General features: G+C 42.4%; 1 protein-coding gene across 1 annotated transcript in view; it reads right to left on the reverse strand.

Moving 5' to 3' along the window:
• ARHGEF4 (Rho guanine nucleotide exchange factor 4) overlaps positions 1-17,300 on the reverse strand; it is a 215,989-nt gene that overhangs the window by 47,285 nt on the left and 151,404 nt on the right.

A 17,300-nucleotide genomic window follows, 5' to 3' on the forward strand; every position in this document is an offset into this window, starting at 1 on the left:
AATAGTTGCCAAACAAGTTCATGTAAAAAGAAAAAAAAAGGTTGCACTCACCATCCCTTTAAAAGTCATTTATTGCTTTGCAGCTAAAAATATGCAGGCAGGGGAACGAAGTGGATCAAAGTTGGACTTCAACAGGTCCTAAGGTAAGGAGGAAATGACGGGGATCCTATTGAGCCCTGTATAACCCCACCCGCACCAGTGATTGGCCAACAGAAAGTTGCCCAATTTCAATATTAGGGGCAAGGTTGGACTAGGAGGCATAAGGAAGCTTGTCCTGTAGTGATAATCTCCTGCTGATAAAACACTGATTGTATTGAAACACATTGCTGGAATCAGGGTCTCTTCACCTACACCATGGTGCTCTCAGATTACATAGCAAAAACATGCTGAAGGATCCCTTTAAATGGAGACACTATTCTAAGAAATTCTTCAGGGACGGAAAAGGTACCCCTAACTCAGAACGCATTTGAAAAATGAATACCAACCCTTAACACCATTATATATTTTTTTCGCTCCAAATATGTCTAAAATACTGTATTGTTCAATCTCCTAATATACTGTATCTTATATAAAGCTCCATTTCTATGATAGAGTGATAGAAACTAAATTATAAGTTTCTTGCCTCATGCAACTACCACTAGAGGGAGCTTAGGAGTTTGCTGCATACTGTGTACATTGAACTTAGTGACAGAACAGTATGCCGGTAACTCCCAAGTTCCCTCTAGTGGTGGCTACAATCCATGGTTAGTCTATGGACTGGCTTTATAAGGATGTCACCATAAATTCTCCCCCCCCCAAAAAAACAAGTTATTTATGAACTTATCATTGTACATTTCTTCATGGCTGTAGATCTTGCTTTAAGATGGCCATATATATAGGATAAGTATTTGGCAATTCAGTGGCATAGAAGCCACACAACTGCTTTTGGTCCAGTGAGTTGGGAATGCCCGATGCTGAAAGACCCCACCGCCTGCCTGACACCACCCACTTCTCTAGACATGTGACGCGCCCCCTGGGCCGTGTGGGGAACCCGGAACCGGGCCTTTTGTGGGATGCTGGGGGTTGTAGTCTCCGCGTGGCGATGACCCGGTCCGTGGCTCAGGGTGGTCAAACCAAATGGCAGTCTATTTATGGTGTTTGTTATTATTTATAAATTGTCCGACTACGCCACCCGTGGATTGCGGTCAGGATGAACCGCCGCTGCAGGGCAGGCCGCTGAGGCTGATGTTGTGGGTACAGCAGAGTGTAGTACAACTCCCCACGGGAGGAGTGTAGCCTCAGGGCAGTGTATGCGGAGGATGGGGGTGATGGTGCAGGAGTAGCAGTGACGACACAGAGTCAGTGATGCAGTCCAGGGTCTTTACTCACAGTTCTTATTATCCAGACCACTTCTACAGGTACCGGCTGCCCACGTCGCACTGTGCTCACCAGGTGAGGGGCTCGGCCGACTCCCAGGTATCTCCGGAGTGTTTCACAGGACCCCCTTTATGTGTCCTTCCTCTGGCCTGTCGTACCCCACCAGTGACCACGCTTCTGTCCAGCTGCCTCGGGCCTTGGCGGGCAAATGTGCTTCCGTTTCCCTGGACCCTATATGGTGCCTTCCTAGTAGGTGTAGCGAGGGGCTGCGCCACTTGAAATGTCGCAGCCTCCGGTTTCTAGCTGAGGGTAGTTCCTCGCCTCCACTAGTTTCGGGGACCGGTCTCCCCCCTTGGCCTGACCCCTCTACGCAGGTGGATACGGGCGTATGGTGGCTACCAGCCGGTTCACACCCCTGGGGTCCCTTCTTTCCTCTGTGTTCCTGGAGCCTCCTCCGCTCCCCTTCCTTCTTCCCTCTTCCTTCAGGCCCAGTCCTCCTGACAGAGCCTGCCTGTGGGGCAGAGCCCATGCAGCAGCCCTGCTCCCTGTCTTCTCTCTGTCTTGGGCCTCTCAGGCTAGGCCCGCCTCCTGGAGCAGAGCTCCACAGAGCCCTGCTCCTGCTCTTTTCCTCCTCTGACTGGCTGCTGCTCTAAGATGGCCCCCACCTTTTATATCTCCTTCTTAGTGCACCCAGGAACTGCTTCCTCCCTGCTCCTGCACTACAGGGTTCCCCCTTCCTAGGTGTTCCCCCCTCCCCCCATTCCAGCCAGGGACAGGGACTGTCGTGCCCAACTTAGGGGCATATCGGTCACCCTGCCCCCCGGAAATGTGGTGTAGTGCATGCAGCTGTCGGGGTACTGATCCACACTCCATCCTTACCTGGAAGTGAGATATCACACCTCTAGGTGAGATGCAATACCTCTGTAGCAACCGAGCCCTCGGGGTGCTACACATGCAATATATGTATGGCAGAATCGGGAAGATTTGTATGACACGGGCACACCGGCTGAGCCCGCTCCATACCCAGCAGGTGCTGTCTGTTTTACACAGCCTGATGGTACCTCTTTGATTGGATCTTTCACTGATCACATCATTTTAATCCTTTAGATGCCATAGTGAATAGCAACCATGCCATCCATGTGGCTAGATGGGGTAGGGGAGTCATTATGCAATGCTAGAAGGAACCGGATAGGTTATTTAATGGAGAAATCAAACAGGTAGGTGGCACAGCCAGTGAAATAGAATTAGCTTGAGAAGGCCGCTAGTTCCTCTGGAGCCACCACTGAGCTCCTGTAGACCAACAGTGGACAGAGTGAAGGAGCTGCAAACCTAAAGGCACTTGAAGATGCTTCAGATAGGATTGAGTGTCAGTATTTCATATCCATTGGTTACACCGCGGTAAGTACAGTATTACGTTAACGTTTCGGGTGAAGACCCTTCATCAGACACGTAGGCTATGTTCAGTTGGGATTTCTATGTACACCTCTATGTGGCATATCAATTGCTTTGGCATATATATGGGTCTATTCATGTTGGTAGACCCGCGGTTAGTATGTAAATCACGGTCTATTCTCGGACTGTGACACACAGATGTGTGAATATGGCAAAAGTCAGATCAATTTTCCCAGCAAACTGACCATCGACCAAAGACTAACCTGGCAGGTCATGGCAATAGATAAAGAAACTGTAAACCATGTCAAATATTAGGATTAGCACTAAGTGCCAAATAACCGGCTGTATTCGGCCCATTGTGCCATACAGGTCTCGGCAGAAAAAATAAACCCAACAGGTCACATTTTCACAAACCATAGCCTGCCATCAGCTTTCATCACCCATGTTGACCATTTTGTCCGACCATCATTCAAAAATCCTATTTTCTCTTTTGCGTTCGGGCAGCTTTAGTCTGTGCACTAAGAAGGAGTTTCAACAAGATGTGGCGTTCAGCTGTGATGTCTCAATTGGCAAATACAAGTGATAATGCGATCGTCTATCCCTATAGCATTTAATGAGAGCAATACATATGTACAAGAGCCGAAAATACGAATAGTGTTTATGTAATGTGACAGGCAAGGCTCAGCCCCGCGCACAATGGCAGATTATACACAATTGTCTTAACAGAGTTGTATCTGGGGAGATGGTAACCATGGTGACCGTCAATTGGTTTAATCCTCCAGCATTACATGTCTACGGCAAATGCCCATTATGCTCAGCAGCGGCCAGATACATGCGAGTCTGGACGGATTTATCGCTGTTTTCCTTCCATCCTTCCTTACTCTACGACTCTGTCTCTTCCTTCACCCTTGTAGGGACAATGCATGAGGATTATATGGAAGTGGGCAGCAGGTGCGAGATACATGGATTGTCCTGAGCTTTACGCTCCTTAAATCATTACACTTACAAAATGGTAATTAAGGAGCAGGAACAAAGCGCGGCTATGCTCGGAAGCTTCCTCTGAGGAGAACTGACTGAGAAAAAGTCCAATTTGTTCCAAATAAAGACCTCCCCTGTGGTCAAATATCCTCTTCTCTGAACCAATTTCCCAAGCTGTAGGCAGAGCACTGTAAAATGTGAATCACTGACTATCGCAGCCCACGCACGAAAGCAATAGTGGCTCCTGCCGACATAATGCCTGGTCCCACCAAGCGGTTTCCTGACGGGAAGATATTTATTTCCTGTAGCTTTTATAGCACCAACAAGTTCTGTAGCATTGTATAGAAATCAGATCATGTTCCTAATGGGAGCTCACTGATTCATTTTTCCATCTCATATACCCTAGAACCAATAGTAATAATAAGAACATACCTCCCAGCTCTGGGGGTCAAGAGAGAGACATATAGTGTTCATTTCGTGACCCACACAGAATTAGTGCATCACATTATACCCCCACAATAGCCCCCACATATGACGCTAACATAGCTCCTCCGTTACACATTATGAAACCCCCACAGTGCCCCCACACAATGATGCCCCCACACACATTTGGATGCCCACATTACTCTCTAACACAGTATGATGCCTTCATAGTACCACCCACACAATGATCACACCACAGCACTTCCACAAACACAATATGATGCTGCACAGTACCCCCTTCCCCCAGTATGGCTCCTCTCCACTCTACCCCACTGAGCCTCAGATGGCACAGCTGAATCGTGGTGCAGGGAGCTGGCAGCTTCCTGCTCCACCAATATATTTAACTGTATCTGCATCCTAATGAGGCATATACAGCTTAAAATTACAGCGTAGGTATAAATTGAAGAGCATTAGGGTACAAAAAGTGTGGGTGTCAATGTTGGATGAAGGGATCAGATTATGAGGAATAATGTAGAAAGGATAGATGAAGAAGAGTTATAGGGAAAGTTCCTCACCAGCTTAAAGAGATTGTTCTTAGGCATGCTTAAAACTGTGGATAATGAGAATTAACACTATTGTCTGCCAGAGAACTAGTGCAGCTTTAGAAGAGACTCGGAGATAAGAGGGGAAGGTTTGGATTATGGAGGATGTCAGAAAAGTAATGCGATCTACAGTACTCCAGACTTACAGGATAAAAATAGGGTGCGTGCCCCCCAGGAGGATTAATGTCCCGGTGACTCCCAAAAAAAGTAATGGTAGAAAAGAAGAGGAAGCAGGACACAAACTTGGGTGAGAAACCAATTGTAATCTGAAAAGTGATGTGACATTTCAACACCACTTTAGCCGTTCTCAAGCAAGGAGGGTGTCAGACTTACATCATTGGCAGGACAAACAGCACTGGTAGGGTGGAAGAAATAGAGTAAGGCGATATGTAGGGCAGTGCAGCACTGTGGTTGATCGTAATAAGTTTAAGTTGAATTCTAAAATTGATGGTGAACTTCCTAAAAGTCAACCTGTTGGGAAACTAAAGTACCTAGAAGTCCCTTAGAAACATGGGAATTATACAGAGTTTTTTAAAGCATAACTCTAGTGTTTTTTTAATTTTACCACTGGAGTGGTGTCACTAATGTCAGTTCCCTGACCCTAGTAATATACTCACTAGCTGCAATCTTCGTCTGTTGTCGGCGCTGAACCAGTCGGTCTTCTGCCGGTTGAGACCTGCAGATCGCTCCAGTGTTTGCTGGGCGATCCAGAAGTCATTACTTAATGTAAGTCTATGAGAGTCAGCACAAGGCCTCATAGACTTCAATTGAAAGCTTGTGACTGTTACCTCTGACTTCTAGTCAGACAAAAGTTGCTGTCACAAGATGGCAGCACGGGACCAGAGCCGCTGGGAAAAGCTGAAGACGGCAGCAGGTGAGTAAAATAGTATGGTCAGGGAACTTAGATTAGTAGCACCACTCCATCAATGAAATAGAAAAAACACTGATGTCGTGCTTTAGTATAGTTTTCACTTGCAGTGCCTGTGCAATCCAGGGAGTGTGGACCACCTTGTAGTTCGCTTTGTATAATATGGCTGATGTAAAAAGTTGGAAATATTCTTGGATATTTTTTTTTGCGCATATATTTAAGACATTTTCTGTTTTGTGATTCTCCTAACACTTCTTAAGTAACAATAAAATTCGACAGAGTTTAGCGGATTGTCTCAACCGATTTACTATAATTTACACCAAAAATTAATGCATTACATTTTCTGGCACATGGACAGATAAAAATGTATTAAGACATTTGCTCTTCTTAATTACTTTGGTGCATCTTACCTTATTCTTTGGTGCATCAGAACCCTACTGTTTTAGATTGGCATTTAAATTGTCAGCCTTAGTAAATTCCCCGCTAAAGTATGTGTGCACATTATTTAGAGCTCAGATGTATGAATTTAGTGCATGTCCTATATATAAAATGTAACAGCACTTAAAATATTGGAAAATTGTAACAGGAATAAAATGTAGCATAAATTGGCAAACAGTTTCCTAGTGCAGAAAATGCAAATATTTTATAAAGAAAATCTGGTGCACATTTGTAACAAATGAACCCACACTCCAGAATCAAAATTGACATCAGGCACCGGTAAATTTTCTCGTATGTAAAAACACAATCCAAGCGTCATCAGTGTTTTGGATCCAAGTTTCATTCGCGTTAGGTCAGTGTCAGTTTTTACCATCAGTGATTTTCAGTGATACAAAAATAAAAATAAACTAAATCTTGTCTTATACTTGGCAATGTTAACTGCAGGCTGCACACAGATTACACAATGATGCCATCCGTCTGCTGTAGGTGAATTTCATGGACCCATAGACTTGTACTGGTGATTTTAATCCACGACTCGGATCAAAAATGGACATGTGTCCTTGAGTTTTTGAGAACTCAGTTCACAAAAAACTACTGACATGTGAACAGACCATAATGGGTACATGTTCTACCTGTGAAAAACGGACGTCTGAATGAGGCCCATATACAAACTTGCTTGCATCCAAAATCCATTACTTTTTTTGTAGAGGTAAGAGGGGGGTTTCCCATAGAAATATCCAACCTCTATTAAGACTAGTGATAAGCCAAACAATTCTGAAAGGCCACATTTGTGGCAGATTTGCACAATTTGAGAACTGAAGACACAACTTCAATGATACCCTTCATCTTAAACACAATTAGAATACTTGCCTGGAATGCAAAATAATTGAGGAATAGAGACAGGACCAATATTAGGGAACAAAATGTATGTATGTACTAGGGAAAGAAATATTAGAAGAGCAGAGTAATGGCTGTTGACAAAATTTTAAAAAATTAAACTCCTTAATTTGGTGGAAAAATCATTATGCACCAAAAAGTCAATACAGCTAATAACTTCTAATATCACCATATTGACTTCCCAAAAGAAGTCAATGGAGTCTAAAAAAAAGATGCTGCATATATTCTCATGATTTGTTACTTAATGTTACTTCTCTAGAGGAAGATTGCATTAAATTAATTGTGTAAGGCCAAATTTAATATAGCAGTTCATAGATGTGAAAATGTGCCATTTTCTTCCCTCTTGCCATTTTTGTTATGTATTTTATTCTCAAATTTGGCAACAAGTGATTGCACACTGATTTGGCAAAACGTGGCAAAGCAGAATTCTAGCTACACTGCCCATCTCACTTATCACCTACCCACAATTCTTACTTTAAAATAGTGAGACAGACATTAGACATGTCAGCCAAATGACCCTTCTGCCGGCAGTTATCACCCATGACTCTATATATAAGGGTAACTGAACTGTAAAAAAAAAAATAAAATAAAAACCTTGTCATGTCACAGAAACATCGTAGAACTTTTAATCACTAGGGTTCTGATTCATCAAAGCTTTTACACCATTATTCGAAAGCGTTGAAAATAGCATCACTTGGGGGCAACTGGAGGCAGTACAAAAATGATGCGACTTTTGGGGTTCTCATGCCATTTTTACCCAGCTCTAACAAACTAAGCAGAGCTGGAGCAGGACAACCACCTCTTGACAAATTTGCTACTCCATAAATCTTACTCCAGCAGGAATTGGAGTAGGATTTGTAGCGAGGCGCACGGAGAGGTGTACGCCACTCGTCCGGTACTCTGGATTCATGAAGAGGAGTACACCTCTGACTCCAGCACATCTCTTCTTCAAGACCGGCGTGAACAATGCTGATCTTGACGAATCAGGCCCTTAGTATCTGGGTCCTGAGACCCCTACCAATTGCTAAAATAAAAGGTGCAGAAGAGCTCCTCAGAGCGCTGAGCCTGCTAGGCTGTCTTCAGCTCTGTGAAGAGCGCAGCGGATTGCTTCTTTCCCATTCATTTCAGAAATCAGTGCTGATCTCAGGACCTGAATCTTCACCGATCAAAACTTCCAAAATCTTGCTATTCCCAGTTACATTTTTTTTTCCATTTAGACACCCAGTAACATATGTGCCACTTGTTTGCAGCAGAAACAAGACCAAGCAAGTGGCATATGCCCAAATCATGTTATGTCTTGAAGCGCATTGCATTGTCACTGTCACTCCTCCCCACCGCTCTGGGATATCTGGAATACGCTCATTATTCTTTTGGAACAGAAAGCAGCGCCGATGTCTTCGGGCTGTAGTAAATGTCTCTCGCTGTAATTACGGTGTCAGAATTTGGCTCAAGACTATGTAAACAAGCACTTGAAGAAAAAGTTCATACAAAGGCCAACAAATGAGGCACAGAACCTATAGAGACGGAGGACTGAGTGCGCCCATTATAGAGTCTGTGTGAGGCGAACAATACACAAGTGGCCTCCATACCATCCCGGGAATGCGGGAGCCCCGGACGGCAGCTATTGTCGGCACACACTGTAGATTGTGTACTTCTCACAATACACAGCACCAAGGCTGCAGATCTTCTATCATCTAATCATTCTGCCTCACACACACATTCCCTGGTTAGGAGCCGTCAGTCCACGCTGGCATCTACCGCCGTTGACCCAATAATGTCAAAACATGACACGCTACAAGAAATCTCACATTAATACCTGGCAGACACGCTGGCATCATGAATAATACTCCCAGGCTACAACTTTCCACTCAGAAATGACATTAGGAATCTTCTCTTTTTTTAGTATGAAGACAGAGTTTTTCTATTCACATGTTACAGTTTTGGTGTCGAGGCGCTGGCATTAATGAAAGTGTGTACAAGGCTGTATATAGCCAAGCTAGAGGAGCACTGCATGTCATTTATCAGCTTCATATAATCCTCAACGTCTTATAAATGTCTTCCAAGGCGGATCTGGGAGACAGTGACTGCCGGGTGGAGCGTTATTTCTGTACGTCTGGTCCACAGAGGTGGTCTACATGGAAAGACCATTAGGCATGGAACATTGGACTAGGGACAAGACAAGATCGAGCTAAGAAAACCTGTTGTGGTTTCACAATGACCATACTACGGTGTCGGAGTGTCTCTAGTGCTTTATTAGTTACAAAGTTCTGGTTTAGGCCATGTTTCTGCATAGCATAAATACTGCAGTTTTTTCAACGATGTATTTTGTGCAGAAAATCTGTTGCATTTAAAAGGTTTGTTCCATGAACAAAGTTAATCAATAGATCTTGGAATAATAATAACTTTCACAAGTGGATGTGTTTAAATAAAATGTTCCTGTGCTGAGATAATCTTATAAATGTGCCCCTGCTGTGTACTGTGTAATGGCTGTGTCTGACCGTACAGGAACATGGTCTGATCATACCACATCTCCTGGGCAGAGGAGGAAGCAAAAGAGTATACAGACAGGACAGTGCGGGATCACAGCTGATTCTTTTTGTGAGGTAAAACATTTCCCTGCCTGTTTTTAAACAATATTTTACTTCAAAGAAAGAATCATTTGGGATCTAGTGGTGTAATGTCTGTATACTTCACCCCCCCCCTGCCCAGGAGCTGTGGTATGATCAGACCATGCTCCTGCACGGTCAGACACAGCCATTACACAGTACACAGCAGGGGCACATTTATAAGATTATCTCAGCACAGGAACATTTTATTTAAACCCATTCAGTTGTGGAAGTTATTATCATTCCAAAATCTATTGATTAAAATTTATTTTTGTTTGTGGGAAAACCCCTTTAATTGTCCAAGCAAAGTAGATGTTTTTTCATGAAAACTCCTGCGCACTGTGTGTCTAAAGGAGCTGATGAACTGTGTGTTTTTTGGTGCTTTTTTTTCTCTATAGGCTTGTATGGAAAGCCAGAAAAAAAACAGCATTTAAAGAAAATGCGCAAAAAACACATGTAAAAAAATATAGCTGGGAAACAAGCATTCCTCACATGTATTAAAGCTGTCAAACAGTCGCAAATCATGCACACGGGAGTGATTCAAACATATCACCGAGTACGCTGAAGATACTCGGTACTCGCCCGAGCATACTCGCTGAAAGGGTTAATCGAACATACTCGCTCATCACTACTGGAGACCTTGTTGGAGACTGCAAGTTACAAGTTATGTCACTGGGAAATATTGATCTATTGTGGACTTTCCACAGCAAAATCTGCAAATGTTCCTTGCATATTTTACTGTGAAAAGTGAAATTTACCTGATAATCAGCAGCATAAGTGAACATGACATGCTGTAGATCTCCATTTTGCGGTGACGGGCGTTTTCCTCTGTAGAGTATGTCTGCGGTGTGTTGATGAGATTTCATAAACTGTCATCTACAATGCTTGTACTGTAACCCAGGCAGAAAATCGTGTGCATCCCCCCTGCACCATGTACACAAAAATGCACAGACCCTTATGAAGAATGATTTGACAGTAGCAAGCTCTCTATGTTTTGGATTGGAAAAGATATAAAATGGAATGACATTAATCCAAAATACAGCTAAATGAATGAAACAAAATGAATGATGTCTGACGAGTGAATATGCAGACTCAAACACTCCTGTGAATAAGATAGTGATGGAGCGTGCAGGAGCGTACAATGAGGACAATGTGGAATTCATTCCCAGGGTCTGTAACATTGTAACGTTTTGTAAAATGACTAACAAGGTCAGCTCTATGAAATCTTACACGTACGTTTTACTACACCATTTGTTTTAACGCAAACTCTGCATCTGTTTAAATGATTATATTGCATCACATTAATTAACTCTATCCGCGACAGGTTCTAACAGTCGTTACCAAATAATGATGAGGATAACGCATAATTTAGCAAATACGGTTTTAATTCTAAACTATAAAATCATTGCTCAGGAAGATGGAGGGAAGGTTTCAACTCTCTTTTGCCTTGGATTGGGTTTTTTCTCCATTCTCACTCTCATCCCATACTGAATAATATAATCTATCTGACATTATAATTGTATTGAACAAAAATGTAAAGGTTTATTCACATGTTCTTTGATGGACAAAATTGCAAAGTGCTTTTCCAGCGAGCAACTTCTCAAAAATGGAGTGATTTTTAATGTTTACTGCTTGTTGCCCAGGTTAGTGGCCACCTCTTCAGTCTGGCAGTAGTGACTGAAGCTTGTGCAGGGCTTACTAGCTCTTTGTGAACGTGCCTGTAAGCGCTGCTCTGAAGCGGGCTGGATCGCTGGAGCACGCTGTTAGATGACAATTAAGCCAGCTGCAGTGCGACTGTGCTCTTCCGATGCTGCAGCGCCGGAGAGCACACAATACGGGCCAGTAACACAACTATTCCGTTAGCCCGAATTGTCAGTCACGTAACAATGCACCGCACCTCAGCAAGCAGGAACATGAGAGGGAATGCGCTCCTGAAGTAGAGGATGACGCATCCTTAATAAGTTCAGAAAGTTAGTTGTCACTCTTTAAGCCCCTTTTAAGTGTTGGCCAAAAAAAAAATCAGTCTAGCCTAAACAGGCTAGCTAAATAATTTTTAGGCAGACAACTATACAACCTAGCATCCACCACTTTATTTTAATATGGTGAGGAACATAAGTAGCAACATACAGCTTTTGTTCTAGAGTTTTGACATAGGTCAACAAAGTAATCAGTAGACTCTCTGCTTTTGCTGACAAGTGACTTGAAGGCGGCATCCCTTAAACCCTGGGAACATTAGATTGTTGGTGGAGCCTAAAGGGGGATTTACACTTAAAGAATGTCATGCACGGGTGTTCTTAAGAAGGCTTGTTTCACAATAATCTTTAGGTGTTCACAGGCTGACAAACAAAATGCTTGTTCGTCAGGTGAAAAGATCATCATTCTCGGCGGTACATTGCCCTGTGTAAGTAGCACACGCACTGCTGAGAACAATGGCAACCTACTACAGATCTGTTACAGATCGCTCAGCGCCATTGTTTTCTTTGATTTTTAAAGTTTACTGATCAGTGGTGATTTAGTGCCGCTGATCGATCCGTGTAAAAATAGACCCTCATAAAATTTCCTGGATCCACATAGAAAACCTGATGTCTGCACCCAGCTTTAAGGCTTTTACATAGAGCTGACAAATTGCCTGTAAGAAGAGCTGATCGATGATGTAGAAAGTCTATTGGCAGCTGTGAGCATTTTACATGTTACAATTATCCTAAGCGTTTTGTAGGAAGTTTGTCATCGATCATACGAAACCCTTCACATTATTCTCAAAGTATAATTTTTGCACCTACACAAATGAGCACGACCAATGACAATTGAGTATTTTCTTGTTTGTTGTTTAATTGTAAAGTCTGGCGACACAAATCAAGGATCTGGAATGAATGACCGGTTTGCCAATCCTTGCCCTGGATAAATGGCGGCCCTTTAGCCCTTTGGTCTGTGAGATCAATAATAACAGTAGATACAATTAAAAGTGGACATGTGTTTTATCTGTATATCTGCAGGACAGATTCCATCGGTAATTTCCCTTGTGGTCCTATTTCTGACATTGGCTATTGGTAAATGGCTTTGCACAGTTAATAGAGCACTTTATAAGTAAAGCAGTGGGGCACCAAGTGGAGAAGACGCCGAGACCCCTCTCATGATTTCCGTGGTATTATTTATATACAATCTCCACACACCATTATACGTGCATTACAGTTTATGAAAGGATCCTTGGGGAAGGATCAATGTTTAATACGTACCCTGCCCTTTCCATAAGCCTCTTGGACAGCAGAGCTCCATGGTAAAATGAGGCTAATTATTTCTCCGCTGTCTTCTTCATCGGTTTGTTTGCTCAGCTAAATCCATTTGGGGAAACCTCTTCATTCACAAATCAAACTGTGTTCTGCTTACACGCAGCAAATAAACTTCTTACTTTGTCAGCTGGTTTTGTGTCTTGGAGGACAGGCCTGTCACATATGTTCTCCACACAGCAGATCAAGGCACAACAATGGCGCTGTTCACTTCAGACTGCCAGGAGGGGCACAAAAGCTGGTTTTGTGCAATCACTTGCATCAAGTTCATAAGAACCAAGAGAAAGATGCTATGTGTGTAATGCGCTTTGTAAAAGCTTGAGAAATGGTGTAGGAGTGACACATCTGCATAAGTGTCATGTCTCCATACAAGCAATAAGGGGGCATACATGTATTAACACACAAGTCTATGAGAACTTCCAGTGAACATACTCATGATATCGGTGTCCGCCCTCTGGGACTGGGGCTCTCGTCTCCACTTCTATTAATTGTGTTGAAACTGTAGTTACATAAAACTTTTGATAAGCCAAATCTTAGTACTGAGACTCCCACAAATTGCTAGGACTAGCTGATACAAGCTGAGCTCTGTACATTCAGCTCCAATCTGCCATGCCGATTAAGGACAATATCTTTGTAATCTATTACCCTAGGTTTGTATACGTCCTTCCATGAAAAGTATACAAATCATGGTGAGAATCAAGGGGTCACAATATTAAGCCAAACACCTTTATCCCCTTTGCTCTTTCAGTAGGTAATGGTCTTAGTATTTAGACCCATAATAGGCAACATGTGTGCAGGATAGTGGCTCTTTACTGTAAAATAATAGGGGGCTCCATAAAGAACAATATATAGCAGCTAAAAATAATATGCATCAATTGACAAAGAAATGTCAAAGACTATTAACATAGATATTTCTGTTTTTTACCTAGAGTAAGGCACCGGTCCGGCACCGAAACGTGTTGGAACAATAAAGAGCCATTTTCAAACACAAAAGGCTTCTCATTTACCGCAGAGCAGGCTCTTCTCCTGTTAACGTCCTCTACTAAGGACTATTAACAGTCTCCAAGAAGTGCTGGATTATAGCCTCATGTATACACAGCCATATATGTGCATGTAGCAGGGATGGACATACTGTTGGTGCAGCCTGTGCAGTTGCACAGAGACATAAAGGGTAAGGGGTCAGACTACCACTTCAACAGCAGCATGCATCTTCTGCTACAGACACATTATTGGACTGAAAAGGGCCCATATAGTTTAGATGCCTAATCTAGACCTTTAGCAGTACAAGAGAGCTGTAATTAGATGCCCTATTCTCTAATGATAATGAGATGACTCTGTTCATTCTGTTCCAGTTCATACAGCAAAGCTGACTAGTGAATTGCAGTAGACAAGAAGTGTCAATTGAATGAGTTGGCTTTAGTGTTCCCTTTGAGAACTGAAATCATTTAAAAAGTTTTTTTTATTTGGATAATAACACAATAAATTATTAATTAGTAAAGACCAGATGAAAGAGAATATGATCAGTATCAGACGTTACGTGGTTAATCTGTAGTCTGTGGCCATTGAAACACATAGGGATGATGGGTTGGCTGAGCATGCCATCTTGGTCTGTTACACCATTTAGATGCTGCGGTCTCTATTGTTTATGCCATCTAAGGGGTTACAGTATATATCCACGATTAGAATTATCTCCATTTCTGGCTGTTGTAGTAAAAGCCGATTGTCATTCACAGCAGTGTTCTCGTGGCAATCACACAAATACAGCTCCTGTGCCATGAATTTAACATATTTTAGTTTTATCAGCTTGTTTGTATGCAAGTTAGGTAAGACAGTGAACTTCCATGCATTCTGATAAATGTGATGTATGATATTGTTGTCTTATACATTAGTTTTCCTCCCTAATATTTCCCCAAACAAATCATAATGTATTTTAACATTCTCATCCAGTTGCATATAGTACAGGACATGAGATGACCTAAATGCACGGAGTGTATTATTTCAAAGCGTACGAGGGAAGGAAAGATAATGGACTATGACATTGTAAAGTAAGGCTGTAATGTTAAATCTGTGTTAGGAACTCTTCTTTCCGGACATAGTGGAACTAAGGACACATTTCCTTGCTGTAGTTCTTTATTTATTTCCCATTGCTGATGAAGCCTCAACATATTTTGTAGCACTGTACAAATATTATCAACACTCACAAGATATTTTCAACAATTCCGACACATACACGGACTAGGGATGTCAACTTGACTCTATTTTCTCTGGACAGCATATACAAAAAATCACGGACAGACAATATTTTTTACGGACACAAAACCTGATCTCTTGGCAGGAAAGAAGCTGCGTCAAAAACGCAGGTTTTGTTGCGTTTTTGGTTTATTTTTGGTGCGTTTTTGCTGCATTTTTCAGGATCCCAAAGTTCAGCTTTGCTTCCACCACAGAAGCATGAACACAGGTCACCAATGCAAGACATATGGTTGAAACCAGAAGTTTACATACACTATACAACCCCTGGCAAACATTATGGAATCACTGGGCTCGGAGGATGTTCATTCAGTTGTTTAATGTTGTTGAAAAAAAGCAGATCACAGACATGGAACAAAACTGAAGTCATTTCAAATGGCAACTTTATGGCTTTAAGAAACACTAAAAGAAATCAAGAAAAAAAATGTGGTACTCAGTAAGGGTAATTTTTTTCAAACCAAACAGAGGGAAAAAAATATGGAATCACTCAATTCTGAGGAAAAAATTATGGAATCACCCTGTAAATTTTCATTTCCAAAACTAACACCTGCATCAAATTAGATCTGCTCGTTAGTCTGCATCTAAAAAGGAGTGATCACACCTTGGAGAGCTGTTGCACCATGTGGACTGACATGAATCATAGCTCCAACACGAGAGATGTCAATTGAAACAAAGGAGAGGATTATCAAACTCTTAAAAGAAGGTAAATCATCACTCAATGTTGCAAAAGATGTTGGTTGTTCACAGTCAGCTGTGTCTAAAATCTGGACCAAATACAAACAACATGGGAAGGTTGTTAAAGGCAAACATACTGGTAGACCAAGGAAGACATCAAAGCGTCAAGACTGGAAACTTAAAGCAATATGTCTCCAAAACAGGAAATGCACAGCAAAACAAATGAGGAACGAATGGGAGGAAACTGGAGTCAATGTCTGTGACCGAACTGTAAGAAACCGCCTAAAGGAAATGGGATTTACATACAGAAAAGCTAAACATAAGCCATCATTAACACCTAAACAGAAAAAAACAAGGTTACAATGGGCTAAGGAAAAGCAAATCGTGGACTGTGGATGACTGGATGAAAGTCATATTCAGTGATGAATCGCGAATCTGCTGGAACTTTTGTTTGGTGCCATTCCAATGAGATTTATAAAGATGACTGCATGAAGAAAACATGCAAATTTCCACAGTCATTGATGATATGGGGCTGCATGTCAGGTAAAGGCACTGGGGAGATGGCTGTCATTACATCTTCAATAAATGCCCAAGTTTACATTGATATTTTGGACAGTTTTCTTATCCCAGGCCGCCCCAGGAAAGGAAGACCAAGAGTCACCTCTGCTTCTGAGGATAAGTTTGTCCGAGTCACCAGCCTCAGAAATCGCAGGTTAACAGCAGCTCAGATTAGAGACCAGGTCAATGCCACACAGAGTTCTAGCAGCAGACACATCTCTTCAACAACTGTTAAGAGGAGACTTTGTGCAGCAGGCCTTCATGGTAAAATAGCTGCTAGGAAACCACTGCTAAGGACAGGCAACAAGCAGATGAGACTTGTTTGGGATAAAGAACACAAGGAATGGACATTAGACCAGTGGAAATCTGTGCTTTGGTCTGATGAGTCCAAATTTGAGATCTTTGGTTCCAATCACTGTGTCTTTGTGCGACGCAGAAAAGGTGAACGGATGGAGTCTACATTCCTGGTTCCCACCGTGAAGCATGGAGGAGGAGGTGTGATGGTGTGGGGTTGCTTTGCTGGTGATACTGTTAGGGATTTATTCAAAATTTAAGGCATACTGAACCAGCATGGCTACCACAGCATCTTACAGCGGTATTCTATTCCATCCCGTTTGCGTTTAGTTGGACCATCATTTATTTTTCAACAGGACAATGACCCCAAACACACCTCCAGGCTGTGTAAGGGCTGTTTGACCAAGAAGGAGATTGATTCCTCCACAGTCACCAGACCTGAACCCAATCGAGATGGTTTGGGGTGAGCTGGACCGCAGAGTGAAGGCAAAAGGGCCAACAAGTGCTAAGCATCTCTGGGAACTCCTTCAAGATTGTTGGAAGACCATTTCCGGTGACTACCTCTTGAAGCTCATCAAGAGAATGCCAAGAGTGTGCAAAGCAGCCATCAAAGCAAAAGGTGGCTACTTTGAAGAACCTAGAATATAAGACATATTTTCAGTTGTTTCACACTTTTTTGTTA

Source organism: Phyllobates terribilis, unplaced genomic scaffold (genome assembly GCF_046119375.1).
Source record: "Phyllobates terribilis strain yellow unplaced genomic scaffold, ASM4611937v1 Scaffold_3__8_contigs__length_932513732, whole genome shotgun sequence".
Classification (NCBI taxonomy): Eukaryota; Metazoa; Chordata; class Amphibia; order Anura; family Dendrobatidae; genus Phyllobates; species Phyllobates terribilis.